A 17,482-nucleotide genomic window follows, 5' to 3' on the forward strand; every position below is an offset into this window, starting at 1 on the left:
ACCCTCCTTCAAGGCTGTGGCAATGTAATAGACCATTGTGGGCAGAAGGAAGAGGCAATGGTAGTACAACCATACATGCCAACAGACCCGATTCAGCCAGGAAACGTCCAATGTTTTTAAGCTCAAATGGGCTTTATTTGATCTGTCTCCTGTCTACAATATCCTCTTTTTCAATGTAACTCAAAGGGGAAAATCAATACCCCAGTTTTTTTTCAAAATCTCCCTCTTACCAAGTTCAAAATGTTCGCAAGTATGGTACATTGGATCATGGAAGGAAATGGGATAGGGACATGGACTTGGATAACAGAGGACAGGAGGGACATGGAGAGGTGCACCAAACTGACCCTGCAGGGCAGGCATCAGGGTTTGCAGCAGCACAATACACCACACAGGGCATGCAGGACGGGAGTGCAGCACAACAATCCATAGAAAGCAAGAGGGAGGGGACAGGACCATGCACATGGACAACAGAGAACAGAGGGGCAAGAGGCAATGGTAGCTAGCTGACCATAATGGACAGACAGGAGAGAAAGCTGCAGCATAACAGACCATAAAGGGCAGGAGGGACGGATCAGGGGCATTACAATGGAACAGACAAGCCAGGAGGGAGGGAGTAGGGCTGGGGGCAAGGGGGCAGGGCAGGAGCAGCAAGATAGCCATGGAGGTCAGGCAGGATGGGCACTAGAAGCAAGACACACCATGAAGAGCAACAGTGAGACTGTGATGGCATACACACAGACCATGGAGGGAAGGTGGGAGGGGGTCAGGGGCAGCTAACTTACCACACAGGGAAGGTGGGAGGGGCCATGGCAGCACAGAAGACCATGCATGGCAAGTGGGAGGGTTAGTGGCAGCACAATGGCTATGATGGGCAAGAAGGAGGGTGGAGGGGCATGCACAAAGGACAATGGAGGATAGAAGGGAGGGTCAGGACCTGTGCACAGACAAGAAAGTTCAGGGGAAGGGACCTCACAACAGACCACACGGGGCAGGCAGGAGGAGCAGTTGCAGCACAACAGACCAGGGAGGGCAGAAGGGTGTGGCAGTACAATGGACCATGTAGGACAGGAGGAAGAGGATAGGGGCATGGCATGTGGACAGGCAGGGTGGAGGTGGCAGGGACAGGTTACAGTCATCTGACAATGCTAGGCAGGTGGGAGGGGAGTGGCAGCTCAACAGAACACTCAGAGTAGATAGGAGTGGCAGGTCCATGGGACATGGTGGGCAAAAAGGATGGAGCAGGGGCATGCACAAAGACATCGGAGGGCAGGGGGAAGGAGAATAGGGGCAGCAAGCTAAGCACAGAGTTTAAGCAGGAGGTCAATGATGGGGCATAGAATTGGGCAATGGAGGGCAGGAGGAGTGGACTGGTACATCATACTAAATTGAGGGCAGTGGCAGCACATCAGACCATGCATGGCAGGAGGGAGGAGGCTAGTCCATGGATTCACACAACAGAGGATAGGGAGGAAGGGGATGGGGAAGAAAGCTAACTGTTCAGAGAAGGCGGGTATTAGGAACTTTATTGTTTTTAAAACATTGTGTCTGTGCGAACTACTTAAAATATGAACAAGTATGCAGCATAATCTCACTTTTATTCAGGAAGAAGAGGACGTTTGTGACTGTGACTCCGGGCTCACTTGGCAGAAACACCCCCTGACCCTCCACCCCCTATCGCAAAATGTAATGCCCGTGAAAAGGGTAGGTGAACACAGTGTTATATAGAACATAGTCCTGAGAGCACGATTGAAAATGAAAACTAGATATAGTGTATGGTATAAACTATGCACCAAAAAGTGTGATATAAGATGAACCGGGCGTGAAATATAATATGCAATACATTGTGCGCAATGACAGATTCATTGGAGAGCGCGAGATAGCACAGGCACTAGCGCGTGCTATGCGATATGCGCCTTGGAGTGTAATATGCACAGGGCAGTGTTGTGTAACCTAACTAGTCTCTAAAGTTGTAATATAAAATATGTGCTGGGGAGTGTAACGTTGCATATGCACTGTGACAAAGATATGGATCCCAGATTGTAATATGTATGGCATAGCACTGTGCGTTATAACATAGGCATCGAGAAAGGCACGTTAGATGGGGCAATATAACCCGTGCGAAGACAAGTGTGGCATGACATATTCACGGGGTGGTGTTACAGTGCACATGGGCTAGAGAGTGTCATAGCATATGCACTAGCTAGTGGAATACAACACAGAGGTGTGTGGCACTCGGCAGGCAATGGTGGGTGTAACACAGCATTGGGCTCTGTCAGGAGCACGCTGTGACTCTCAAGTGATGTTCGTCCCCTTTCCAGAGAGTAAAATAAAAAGTATTACACATCCGGCAGTGGATGTGTGTTTTATTAACCGTGAGGGGGGTTTCTTGCATAGTTTTGGTCGAATTTTTGTCGAATCCCCTTTGAATGGCTTGGTGTGCATGTGTATTAAATGTGCCCGTCAATAGCTACCCATGTTTGTATAAATAAACGACAAGGGTGTCTACCAGGATTAGGCACGGTAGGGCATCAGACATGTCAGAGCTTCACTAGTGGTGTAAATACATTCCACGTGGATTCATTGCATGCATAGTCGCCTTTTAATGAATATCACGCAAATCGTCATGGTGATAGGTACGTACGGTTTGTCCAGCATGTCCTAGGTGTGTCTATAAATATATATTTTTTAAAAATAATAAAAAACAGTGGCCGGCCCTGGGGATTGGGGTCAAAATAATATAATTAGGAGACTGGCCCTGGGGGATGGGGTCATCAGGGCCAATAAATTAGAATAAGAAGGGGAACCAAACAGCCCCCCTTCTTAAAAAACTAAAATAAATAAAAGACTGGCATCGTGCCGGAGGCCATGCCCCCTCCGTGCAGCACTCTGCAAATGCGCCCTCAACAGGCATCTCCAGTATGCGCCAGGGAGCTGCGCTGCAGCCAGGTGTTCTGAGGCCAAGCCCCTTTTTACACCTCTCTGCAACGCAGCTCTGTGGCGCTTACTGGAGGTACCTAGTGGTCTAGTTTGACCCTAGGGACCCTAAGGATTCAAGGGGACTTAATCTCTCAACTTAGAACAGCCACAGGGCGCGTTTACACAGTGGTGAAGGGAGGGGACGGGGCCTGAGGTGACGTGTGCAAACACGCACTATGGCACGTTTTAAATTGGGGATATAATTTCCCTTCAATACTGAGGGCCCCTGGGGGCTAACTAGCCCACCAAGTGCTTCCAGTAAGCGCCACTGAGCTGCATTGCAGAGAGGTGGTCCAGGCCGTGCCACTTTTTACACCTCTCTGCAACGCAGCTCTGTGGCACTTACTGGAGGTACCTAGTGGGCTAGTTGGACCCTAGGGACCCTCAGGATTCAAATGAACTTAATCTCCCAACTAAAAATGGACACAGGGCGTGTTTACACAGTGGTGAATGGAGGGGACGGGGCCTGAGTTAACGTGTGCAAAAACGCCCTGTGGCCTGTTTTAAGAGGTAGTTTTAATCCCCATGCCCTATTATATACTAGGGGCTTACAGAGGAGGTCATGCTAATCACAGGGGGACCCCAACGCATAATGTTCCCTAGTGTATGTAGGTGTTTTCACTGTATTCTAAGTGTCTTTTAACATAGCACTGGCTCTAGGACTGGTTAGTCAGACTCAGTTACCACCAGTATCCGTCTGAAAAAGTTGAGGGTACAGGATGATTTTGCAACAAGGCTTCTTTCTGCTCTTCTTTTTGTTCTTTCTGCACGTTATCCTTCTTCCTGCACTTATCTTCGTATTTGAGGACTTCTGTTGCTTCTTTCTGCACTTCTTTTGTTTCTTTCTGTGCATTTTTTCTTCTTTCTTCACATGTCCTATCTCTGTAGGCATAGTTAGAAATTAGCATTTAAAAAACCTTTGAAATTCACAGAAAAAACCATAGGTTTCAGGCACGTTATAGTTAGGAATTAGCATTTAAAAAACCTTAGAAATTCACTGAAAAAACCATAGGTTTCAGGGGCGTTATAGTTAGCTGGACTTTTCACTCGTACAAAACCATTGAAATTACCCCGTTATAGTTAGTTCAGCTAACTGTAACTCGCGTGCCCGCAATGCACTGCTGATGACGTCACATATTACATCACTCACGACATGGTCAGTGACATCACTCATGACATCACTGATGACATCTCAAATGACATCACTGATGACATCACTGATGACATCATCCTTGTGATAGAGTGGCAGACCTCCTCTCACCCTAATATAACCTTTGATACACACATTCAAAAATAGAGACTAAAATGTTCAAAACAATGGACATACCAATACCAGTTACAACAACCTCTTCAGTAATTCTAAGATCCACATACACATCCACTCATTCACCAACAGTCCTATACAGTCACTCATACATGTACTCACTCATCATATGTACTCATACACCTATACATCCTGTTACACAATGCCACTCATCCACAGAGTTACTCACACACATAGTCACTCATGCTAATAAAGAATCAAACATACATTTACTTGCATATACAGTTATACACACACCACCATACTTACTTCTACGGAAACTTACACATACTTAGTCTTTTAAACAATCACTTATAGAAACACATACTTATTCATACAGGAACTCTTTCAATCTCTCACTCTCACATATACTCACATATATACACCAATAGTCACATATACTAGTTTAAAACATATGTAGTTACTCTTAAGACACTATTGAGACAGTCATTCACTCACTAACACACCCATACACACACTCATCCACCCATACAGTCCTGCACACATGCTGTGTTCAACCCATACAAACAGTGAGTCACTCATTCATGCACCTATGCACTACGTAATACCCCCCACCGAACCATGCAGACACTCAGACTGATACTCAAAAAACCAACTAATAACCTATATAGACACCCATGTAGCTACTCACCAACCCATGCAGCCACTTATACACAAAGTGAGAGACTGATACAGATATTTACATATTTAAACATTACTCACTAAGCCATGTATTCACTATGATACACTTAATCAGTCAGTTACACAATCAATTTTTCAAAAACAAATCATCCATTTAGACACTTATATACCCATTTATTCTTCCATCGACCTTGAGATATACATATATAAAACATATTTAATTTTCAGAAAAACACACATTCACTGGATGATGTCATCAGTGATGTCATCAGTGATGTCATTTGAGATGTCATCAGTGATGTCATGAGTGATGTCACTGACCATGTCATGAGTGATGTAATATGTGACGTCATCAGCAGTGCATTGCGGGCGCGCGAGTTATAGTTAGTTGAACTAACTATAACGGGGGAATTTCAATGGTTTTGTACAAGTGAAAAGACCAGCTAACTATAACACCCCTGAAACCTATGGTTTTTTCAGTGAATATATATATGAATATATATATATATATATATATTCTTTTTTAAATGTATGCAAATGTACAAAAATCTCTTCATTAAAAAACTCTGTCTATGGTATGGTACATTAATTATGTTAGAAATAAGGCATAACTGTTTTCCACAAACATCTACATGTTTATTTGTTTCACCCTAACCTAGGTTTGTGGAATATACAATTGTCGAAAAGAATGATCAAAACCCTGGCTCCTGAAGAAGGTGCCTTTAATGATGTTATGCCACTGAAAAGCATCAACGCTTAATAAATTGTGTTAGATCTGTGGAAGGACAGCAGCAATACAAACACTTTACTCTTTTGGGTTGTGCTGTTTATAACTCCAGGATTAACAGTGTTAAGACAAATGCAATTGTCTCACCATATTCCTTTCCAGGAACCTTTGAAGTGTAATGCATTTGTTTGTTTGTGCTACCTATGTAACAGAGATGTATTTTAATACGTCTTGAATAAAGATTTTTTAGTAATTGTTCATTTGTAAATGTTTTTAACATACCATGTGATTTTTGAATAAAAATATATATTTTTTTTTAATAAGTGCTTTATTATTCCGAGTGGAATTTTAACCTAATCCTGTGTGAATTTTGCAAGTCGCAAATGTGTCAGTGATTTAATTGTGCAATATCTCCAAAGGGAAATATTATTTTTAAACAATCTATGTATCTCAGCCAGATGCTGATGTTCTCCGTCCATTTTACAAGGTCACTGCTCCAGAGCACCTGCTCCTCCCACCAGCCCATTGCCAAATTGCCGTAGCTGGGGGTGAAGCAGGTGCCCAAAGCAGTTCCCTGTTTTTGCAGGGATTGTTCAATGAGGAAAATATTCTCTTTTAAACAGGTTTCAGTCATCTTTAACAGAATGTGAGTATGTTCATCTCTTGCGTAAAAAATGTTTGCACGCTTTAGGACCATACTGATGTTTTATGCTGGTGTAGAGATTGTCTGCATCCAAGCATACTAACCAACATTCCTTTCGCAAAGAGAGATCTTCAATTTTCTGTAGAAAAGACATATGAGATAAAATTTTGTACATATGGAAACAAAAAATTATCGATGAAACTCAAGATGTTCTCAAAGATACTGTTTTGTGAGGAGACAATCGGTCACCCCGGGGAGTAATTAGAGGGTGGGGATGGTAGGTGAAGGGTTTTTTAAAAAGTAAAGATCATCCCAGTTCAGTAGCTGGGTGTCACAGCAACCATGCAGAGACTCATGTTATTCATTTTATAGAGTCCTGACATAGTCCATCTCCACACTCATATAACATGCAGTATTGTTCAACTGTCTCTGTGCTTCTCTTACATAGTCCCCCCCATTAATGAGGACTATACTACCTCCTTTGTCAGAGGGTTTGATTATGATCTCAGGATCTTTCTGTAATGTCAAAATGTTTTTCCACTGATCTTTATGTATATTGGATTTTTTGGTGGGTTCCCTGTTCAGAGAGAGTATGTCGTTATTGACAACATCACTGAAGATGTCCATACTATCCCTTGGTGTTTGAGGTATACCTCGTAATGGCATATCCTAAAATCTGTTAGATCTTTGGCCCTGGTTTCAACTATAGGTCTGTATCAAATCTCTAATGTGTGTGGGGTCAAATGGGTCAACTACCGTTCTCTGTGATGGTGTTTCCCCTATGCTATCAAGGTGATCTAGTGTGTGTAATCATTGAGGGAAATATTAGATCTCATAGGTGCATGTAGTGTGGGGTTTGATCTTGTGGAATGTTTTGTGCTCTCAAAAAGTGCATCTTAAACAATTTGAGTTTACTCTGCAAACTTATTAAGATTTAGCCTGAGTTGTGGATAATCAGTTCCCATAACAGGGCAGAAGGAAAGTCCTAATTTTAGAGTCTGACATTCTATTTCTGAAAGCTTTCTTTTCAATAAATGTATTACCTTAAGTTCTGTAGTTGGTGCTCCCATTATTCTTTCCTGTACTTGGCCTCTTGTTCCCATACCAGCCGTTTTATCTTATTCTACGTTTTCTCAATTTTTTTTCCTGGGTTTCCCGCTTTTTATTTGGCTTTTTATTTTGCCCTTTGTGGATTGTTCGTGTTTCCACTGTTTTATCCGATACTCCTCGGAAAAAAACATTATGTCCGATATATTGCTTGTGAGGTCTCTACTGATCCCAGATCAGCGCTGAGCTCCGTGCTGTACTCCACTCTTCCTCTGTCATATATGTGTATATAAATCAGACCTAACTAAACCTACCCACTGGTGACCAATGGGTAGGTTAGCTAGTTCTGCTTTTCTATAGACAGAGCATTTTTTTTTGGTTCCGTTTGACCAATCTTCACGATTATATCAAATATGCTAGGATTTTTATGATTTCTTGTAAATCGGTCAGTAGTTTTTGAGATAATAGAGTAAAAAATAAATGTATTTCTGGACGGTTGCATTTGAAGGACTCTGGCAAGAGTCCTTCGTTCTAATGTTTAAAAATAGAACCTTCCGATTGGATTTTTTACCCGTGGGCCATCTTGCTCCTGCGGGAGGCTCCCACTGGGAAAAGGCTCCGATTGGTTGCCAGCAACCAGAAGAAAAATGTTGCGGCAGCCATACAGAACCATGTGACTTAGCCCTAAGGGTGGGCGTAGTTCGCGAAGTAGCACTTCGCGAAGCTACGCAAAGTGAAGTTCGCACTACGCGAGCTACGCGTAGCACTTCGCGAACTGCGAAGTAACATGTTCGCACTGTGCAAGATGTTGTTTTCAATGATTGCACAGTGCGGACAAGCAACCGGCACTGTGCAATCATTGAAAAGGGCATCTTGCACAGTGCGAGCTGTAGTTTTCTGCTGCTCGAGTAGATTTTTACTCGAGCTGCAGCTTTCTCAACGCGAACTGGTAGTTTCTCATCGCGAGCGGTCGCGAGCATACGCGACCCCTCGCAATGAGAAACCTGACCTTCTCGCGTTGGGAATCTCGCCGGGAGGTTTATTTTCCATGCTCGCGATCGCGAACAAGGAAAAAGTCTCGCCAGGATGTCATTTTGCTTGCTCGCGGTCGCCAACTTGACGTTGAGGACCGCGAGCAAGCAAAAAATGACCGCAGCACTACGCAACACTACGCTACGCGTGTTCGCACTGTGCTACGTGCAGTTCGCGTAGCGCGAAGTAGCGCGAACTTCGCAAACTACGCGAGCGTAGCGTAGTGCTTCGCCCAGGCCTACTTAGCCCCCTGTACTGAGTTGTGTTTAAAACAAAATAGATAATTGTGCAAGGTAGGAAAATCCTGCCCCTTAGATCCTGTGGGGGGCAAAAATATATTGTTTAAAAAAGATTTGCGATCCCACAGGAGTCTAGCAAACCTTTTTTCTAATTAGGATTAGTTGGGGAGGGGGCATGTGGCCCTCTATTCCCTGAGCCACAAATGGGCCCCAGGTATTCCAGGCCTTTGGGCCAAATGATAATTAATGGGGATGGGTGTCCACAGTCCCGTCCTTGAGGCTTAAGAAGCCTTGGGCTCACCATCCCCCTGGGCTGAAAATGAATTAAAGGGGCGAGGAGGCATGAAGCCCCCCTCCCTGAACCCAAAAGGGCCCCAAAGACCCCATCATGTGGGGCCAAACAATATATAGAGGGGTAGGGGACACGGCACCCCTCCTTAAAAGTCCCAGGGACCCCATCCCTCTGTACCAGGTATTACTTGTTTCCTGTACACAGTACTTTTCCCTGCCCGCAGGACCACGTGCAGGGAAAGACGTTTGCTCCCATTTGGCAGGAGCTTTGAAAATGCTCCAGCTGGGTGGGTACACTCTTCTGTTTCCCTGCCGGTACTCTTACAGGCAGGGGAACGGTGATTGCTCTTGCCTGGAGAGCACAAGCAAAAATAGCTGCTTCCTCTGGCCACACTTGGTCTTCACCCGAGGCCCACAACGCTATGTTCTGTGGGTGCCCTGGGTTGACTATACCTGCTTTTTCCTTTATATCTTCAAACTGTAGGTTCCACTTCAACAATTCAAAGAAAAACACCCTGCTCTAGAGCAAGAATGTTGACTTTACATATGTGTACCTCCCAAAGACATGTTAAATATAAGTTAAACTAATGAAAAGTATACCAAACACGTACAATTAGACATTACCTAAACAGGCACTTTCTACCTAATAGGAAAAGACTCCCTGCCCACATCTCAACTGAATTAAACACAAGCCGAAGAGAAGAAACACCACATTAAAAGCACAGCAAACATATTAGCTTGAAATGTAAAGAATTGCATTTTATAGTTAATAAGATGTGCAATAAAAATGTTTACCAAAAAGTAGTAAAGCTATATCTCTACCATTTTAAGATAAAATGGCAAAAAAGAACCACATCTATCACCTCCCATAAAGGCAAACAAATATTATCTCTCATGGGATACACATACAGCAAGGAAAGCACAAGCAGCAAAAATGCAAGCTGGAAATCAACCAACTATTATGCTAATGCCTGTTATGGGAGGGCCAAAACTAAAAATTATATTTTGACTAATGTTGGAGACCACGCCCAGGCCCCAAATGTCACAAAGACAGGAGTATGGCATGCTCTTCAAGATCTCAGAGAAGCAAGCAATAGCTCTCAGGAAGTCAAAGAACTATTTTAATAACTGTACTGCTTCCATTTCCTGATCATATTACGGGGCAACCACCAGCAATCCCCAATCAAAAAAGATAAATTGTACACACTAGAAAGCCACAGCAGAAGCACCCACTGCTCCTAGAAGATACCAAGATATAAACAATCCAGAACCACTACCCTTCCTCCTGCACAACAATAGAAATAATGACAGTAGAATAATCATATATGCAAGACAAAACAGTTTCTCATACTTGCCCAATGTGCTACGTGGATAATCAATGACACATTCAAATTGTGCCTTCCACTAATTCGACAAATATACATCATACATGAAGAGCAGAGGAACACTAACATACCCCTAAATTACGCACTACTGACTAACAAGCAAAGTGCAAAATAATATGATCTACTAAATGAGATCAAAATTCAAACAGCTGCTATTCCCCAATTATAGATTTCGAGCATGCAATGATACAAACAATTCTAAAACTCTACAACACTCAGCCATACAAGACTGCTATTATCATTTTAATCAAAGTATTTGTACACACTTTAAAAATTGTGCACAATGTGGAATAGAAATCAAACAGCGAGTTTGCCTTTGAACGAAACAGAATAATAATAGCTCTTGCATACATAGCAGTCACAAAAGTAGCTAACTAATACAAAAACATTAATAGAATCCCCATACTGCCATAAAAATGAACAAAAGCTATTTACTGTCATGGACGATCTTGAAAACACTTGGGTTGACAGATTGCACAATTCAGGCTGCAGAAGCTAACCCATGTTTTAAATCCCAGAATGGAACATATACAACAGCAAAACAGCTCAACAATCCAAAGGCAACAATGCCATGGAAATATAGCACATCGCCTTCCAAGCCACTTTCGGTTGAAGCCACTCTGCCATTTACAAATTCCAAGAAATCCCCCCAAAGAAACAAAGCTAACAACTATGAATAGAACATTCAGTATGTCAACACAAACCTAAAATATCTAAAAAGTCAAAGAGATGTACAATATGTTACAATTTAAAGCACATCTCATGCAAGCACAGGACATCAACATCCCATAAACATCCTCACTTATGCCTACAACACGCTAATGATACTGTCACACCCAACACCAAGAACAAGTTCACCATATGCATGACAGAACACCTGGATGAAATCCAATTGCCTCAAATTAAACTTGGGCAAGACCAAGATGTTAGGCTTTGGGAACAATGCCTCACCATGAGACACCACCTGGTGGTTGACAGACTTTGACACATGCCCTGTATGCAGGTAAGAAACCTGGAAACATCAAAGACAACAAACTAGACATGAACACTCAAGTTAACACAGTGGTCCCATCCTGCTTCAACACAATAAGGATGCTGAAGAAAATCTTCAAGTGGCTACCAGACAACACTAGAAAAATGATCACCCAAGCCTTCATCACCAGCAGACTAGCCTATGGAAACAGCCTGTACTCAGGGATTACTGACCAGCTCACAATAAGACTGCAGACCATCCAAAACACAGCAACAAGACTAGTCCTCAACCTCCAATGCCAAGCCCACATTACACTAGGCCTGAGCGGCAAATTCAGTTCCGCTCGCGGAATTTGCAGAATTTAGGTAATTTCGCGTTCAGCGGAGAACGCGGAATCGCCCAAAATTCTGCTTTCCGCAGCTTGCTCGCGGAATTTCTGCGTGTTCGCGGAGATTTTTAACCATTTTGCGGAGATTTACGTACCGCGACTACGCGAATTCCGCCCACCCCTTCATTACACAACACCTTATGGAATTCCACTGGTTCCTGATACACTAGTGCACTCACTTTAAACTCCTCACCTGCACCTACAAAGCTCTGCACAACACTGGCCTTGCCTACCTAAACATCTGTGTTCACTTCCACTAACTATCTAGACACTTTCACTCTGCCGGTCTTTTACTAGCACACACAAAAGCAGAGCAGGGTGCTGCGCCTCCTCACAACAGGCACCTAAAGCCTGGAACAACCTCCCCTAACACATCAGAGACTCTTCCTCCCTTCTTGACTTTTGCAGGACTCTGAAAACCTAGCTTTTGGAGCAAGCTCCCATGGATGGCCTCACACACCAGCTACAGAGCACCTGGATACCCTCACGGGTGATTAGCACGTTATAAAACACCAATAACATAACACAACATAACATAACATTACATACAATAACTTATTATAAATAACAAAGGACTACACTACAGTGAACTGAAAGCAAAAACAATACTATGAACAACCGATAAATCTCACTAACAATAAAACTGAACACAAAGAAGGAACCAGAAAATCCAAATGTTTTATGAAATATTACACAAAATATCTTGATTCATCAGTCTACAAGACATATTTTAATAAACATTATACGAGACAGGAAAATAAAAATATTATGTCAAAATTATTTTGAAAGCTATATCACAGAACAGAGTAAAACCAAATCAAAATTAATTAAAAAGCATTCAAAATATTAGATCACATGCAAAAAAATACGACTTAATATTTTCACTGACATATGAATAAACAATTATTTCAACAATATCATTATCCACCCCAAAACATATTGAAAAATAAAACCAATGGTTTTGTAGTTGATGTCCATGATCTACCAAGACTGCAAAAATAACAAAAACCTTAGAAATTCACTGTAGAAAAAAAAGGTTAATGGGCATTAAACATTACTCACTAAGCCATGTATTCACTATGATACACTTAATCAGTCAGTTACACAATCAATTTTTCAAAAACAAATCATCCATTTAGACACTTATATACCCATTTATTCTTCCATCGACCTTGAGATATACATATATAAAACATATTTAATTTTCAGAAAAACACACATTCACTGGATGATGTCATCAGTGATGTCATCAGTGATGTCATTTGAGATGTCATCAGTGATGTCATGAGTGATGTCACTGACCATGTCATGAGTGATGTAATATGTGACGTCATCAGCAGTGCATTGCGGGCGCGCGAGTTATAGTTAGTTGAACTAACTATAACGGGGGAATTTCAATGGTTTTGTACAAGTGAAAAGACCAGCTAACTATAACACCCCTGAAACCTATGGTTTTTTCAGTGAATATATATATGAATATATATATATATATATATATTCTTTTTTAAATGTATGCAAATGTACAAAAATCTCTTCATTAAAAAACTCTGTCTATGGTATGGTACATTAATTATGTTAGAAATAAGGCATAACTGTTTTCCACAAACATCTACATGTTTATTTGTTTCACCCTAACCTAGGTTTGTGGAATATACAATTGTCGAAAAGAATGATCAAAACCCTGGCTCCTGAAGAAGGTGCCTTTAATGATGTTATGCCACTGAAAAGCATCAACGCTTAATAAATTGTGTTAGATCTGTGGAAGGACAGCAGCAATACAAACACTTTACTCTTTTGGGTTGTGCTGTTTATAACTCCAGGATTAACAGTGTTAAGACAAATGCAATTGTCTCACCATATTCCTTTCCAGGAACCTTTGAAGTGTAATGCATTTGTTTGTTTGTGCTACCTATGTAACAGAGATGTATTTTAATACGTCTTGAATAAAGATTTTTTAGTAATTGTTCATTTGTAAATGTTTTTAACATACCATGTGATTTTTGAATAAAAATATATATTTTTTTTTAATAAGTGCTTTATTATTCCGAGTGGAATTTTAACCTAATCCTGTGTGAATTTTGCAAGTCGCAAATGTGTCAGTGATTTAATTGTGCAATATCTCCAAAGGGAAATATTATTTTTAAACAATCTATGTATCTCAGCCAGATGCTGATGTTCTCCGTCCATTTTACAAGGTCACTGCTCCAGAGCACCTGCTCCTCCCACCAGCCCATTGCCAAATTGCCGTAGCTGGGGGTGAAGCAGGTGCCCAAAGCAGTTCCCTGTTTTTGCAGGGATTGTTCAATGAGGAAAATATTCTCTTTTAAACAGGTTTCAGTCATCTTTAACAGAATGTGAGTATGTTCATCTCTTGCGTAAAAAATGTTTGCACGCTTTAGGACCATACTGATGTTTTATGCTGGTGTAGAGATTGTCTGCATCCAAGCATACTAACCAACATTCCTTTCGCAAAGAGAGATCTTCAATTTTCTGTAGAAAAGACATATGAGATAAAATTTTGTACATATGGAAACAAAAAATTATCGATGAAACTCAAGATGTTCTCAAAGATACTGTTTTGTGAGGAGACAATCGGTCACCCCGGGGAGTAATTAGAGGGTGGGGATGGTAGGTGAAGGGTTTTTTAAAAAGTAAAGATCATCCCAGTTCAGTAGCTGGGTGTCACAGCAACCATGCAGAGACTCATGTTATTCATTTTATAGAGTCCTGACATAGTCCATCTCCACACTCATATAACATGCAGTATTGTTCAACTGTCTCTGTGCTTCTCTTACATAGTCCCCCCCATTAATGAGGACTATACTACCTCCTTTGTCAGAGGGTTTGATTATGATCTCAGGATCTTTCTGTAATGTCAAAATGTTTTTCCACTGATCTTTATGTATATTGGATTTTTTGGTGGGTTCCCTGTTCAGAGAGAGTATGTCGTTATTGACAACATCACTGAAGATGTCCATACTATCCCTTGGTGTTTGAGGTATACCTCGTAATGGCATATCCTAAAATCTGTTAGATCTTTGGCCCTGGTTTCAACTATAGGTCTGTATCAAATCTCTAATGTGTGTGGGGTCAAATGGGTCAACTACCGTTCTCTGTGATGGTGTTTCCCCTATGCTATCAAGGTGATCTAGTGTGTGTAATCATTGAGGGAAATATTAGATCTCATAGGTGCATGTAGTGTGGGGTTTGATCTTGTGGAATGTTTTGTGCTCTCAAAAAGTGCATCTTAAACAATTTGAGTTTACTCTGCAAACTTATTAAGATTTAGCCTGAGTTGTGGATAATCAGTTCCCATAACAGGGCAGAAGGAAAGTCCTAATTTTAGAGTCTGACATTCTATTTCTGAAAGCTTTCTTTTCAATAAATGTATTACCTTAAGTTCTGTAGTTGGTGCTCCCATTATTCTTTCCTGTACTTGGCCTCTTGTTCCCATACCAGCCGTTTTATCTTATTCTACGTTTTCTCAATTTTTTTTCCTGGGTTTCCCGCTTTTTATTTGGCTTTTTATTTTGCCCTTTGTGGATTGTTCGTGTTTCCACTGTTTTATCCGATACTCCTCGGAAAAAAACATTATGTCCGATATATTGCTTGTGAGGTCTCTACTGATCCCAGATCAGCGCTGAGCTCCGTGCTGTACTCCACTCTTCCTCTGTCATATATGTGTATATAAATCAGACCTAACTAAACCTACCCACTGGTGACCAATGGGTAGGTTAGCTAGTTCTGCTTTTCTATAGACAGAGCATTTTTTTTTGGTTCCGTTTGACCAATCTTCACGATTATATCAAATATGCTAGGATTTTTATGATTTCTTGTAAATCGGTCAGTAGTTTTTGAGATAATAGAGTAAAAAATAAATGTATTTCTGGACGGTTGCATTTGAAGGACTCTGGCAAGAGTCCTTCGTTCTAATGTTTAAAAATAGAACCTTCCGATTGGATTTTTTACCCGTGGGCCATCTTGCTCCTGCGGGAGGCTCCCACTGGGAAAAGGCTCCGATTGGTTGCCAGCAACCAGAAGAAAAATGTTGCGGCAGCCATACAGAACCATGTGACTTAGCCCTAAGGGTGGGCGTAGTTCGCGAAGTAGCACTTCGCGAAGCTACGCAAAGTGAAGTTCGCACTACGCGAGCTACGCGTAGCACTTCGCGAACTGCGAAGTAACATGTTCGCACTGTGCAAGATGTTGTTTTCAATGATTGCACAGTGCGGACAAGCAACCGGCACTGTGCAATCATTGAAAAGGGCATCTTGCACAGTGCGAGCTGTAGTTTTCTGCTGCTCGAGTAGATTTTTACTCGAGCTGCAGCTTTCTCAACGCGAACTGGTAGTTTCTCATCGCGAGCGGTCGCGAGCATACGCGACCCCTCGCAATGAGAAACCTGACCTTCTCGCGTTGGGAATCTCGCCGGGAGGTTTATTTTCCATGCTCGCGATCGCGAACAAGGAAAAAGTCTCGCCAGGATGTCATTTTGCTTGCTCGCGGTCGCCAACTTGACGTTGAGGACCGCGAGCAAGCAAAAAATGACCGCAGCACTACGCAACACTACGCTACGCGTGTTCGCACTGTGCTACGTGCAGTTCGCGTAGCGCGAAGTAGCGCGAACTTCGCAAACTACGCGAGCGTAGCGTAGTGCTTCGCCCAGGCCTACTTAGCCCCCTGTACTGAGTTGTGTTTAAAACAAAATAGATAATTGTGCAAGGTAGGAAAATCCTGCCCCTTAGATCCTGTGGGGGGCAAAAATATATTGTTTAAAAAAGATTTGCGATCCCACAGGAGTCTAGCAAACCTTTTTTCTAATTAGGATTAGTTGGGGAGGGGGCATGTGGCCCTCTATTCCCTGAGCCACAAATGGGCCCCAGGTATTCCAGGCCTTTGGGCCAAATGATAATTAATGGGGATGGGTGTCCACAGTCCCGTCCTTGAGGCTTAAGAAGCCTTGGGCTCACCATCCCCCTGGGCTGAAAATGAATTAAAGGGGCGAGGAGGCATGAAGCCCCCCTCCCTGAACCCAAAAGGGCCCCAAAGACCCCATCATGTGGGGCCAAACAATATATAGAGGGGTAGGGGACACGGCACCCCTCCTTAAAAGTCCCAGGGACCCCATCCCTCTGTACCAGGTATTACTTGTTTCCTGTACACAGTACTTTTCCCTGCCCGCAGGACCACGTGCAGGGAAAGACGTTTGCTCCCATTTGGCAGGAGCTTTGAAAATGCTCCAGCTGGGTGGGTACACTCTTCTGTTTCCCTGCCGGTACTCTTACAGGCAGGGGAACGGTGATTGCTCTTGCCTGGAGAGCACAAGCAAAAATAGCTGCTTCCTCTGGCCACACTTGGTCTTCACCCGAGGCCCACAACGCTATGTTCTGTGGGTGCCCTGGGTTGACTATACCTGCTTTTTCCTTTATATCTTCAAACTGTAGGTTCCACTTCAACAATTCAAAGAAAAACACCCTGCTCTAGAGCAAGAATGTTGACTTTACATATGTGTACCTCCCAAAGACATGTTAAATATAAGTTAAACTAATGAAAAGTATACCAAACACGTACAATTAGACATTACCTAAACAGGCACTTTCTACCTAATAGGAAAAGACTCCCTGCCCACATCTCAACTGAATTAAACACAAGCCGAAGAGAAGAAACACCACATTAAAAGCACAGCAAACATATTAGCTTGAAATGTAAAGAATTGCATTTTATAGTTAATAAGATGTGCAATAAAAATGTTTACCAAAAAGTAGTAAAGCTATATCTCTACCATTTTAAGATAAAATGGCAAAAAAGAACCACATCTATCACCTCCCATAAAGGC

This window comes from Triturus cristatus, chromosome 2_1, assembly GCF_964204655.1.
Source record: "Triturus cristatus chromosome 2_1, aTriCri1.1, whole genome shotgun sequence".
In the NCBI taxonomy this organism is placed as follows: Eukaryota; Metazoa; Chordata; class Amphibia; order Caudata; family Salamandridae; genus Triturus; species Triturus cristatus.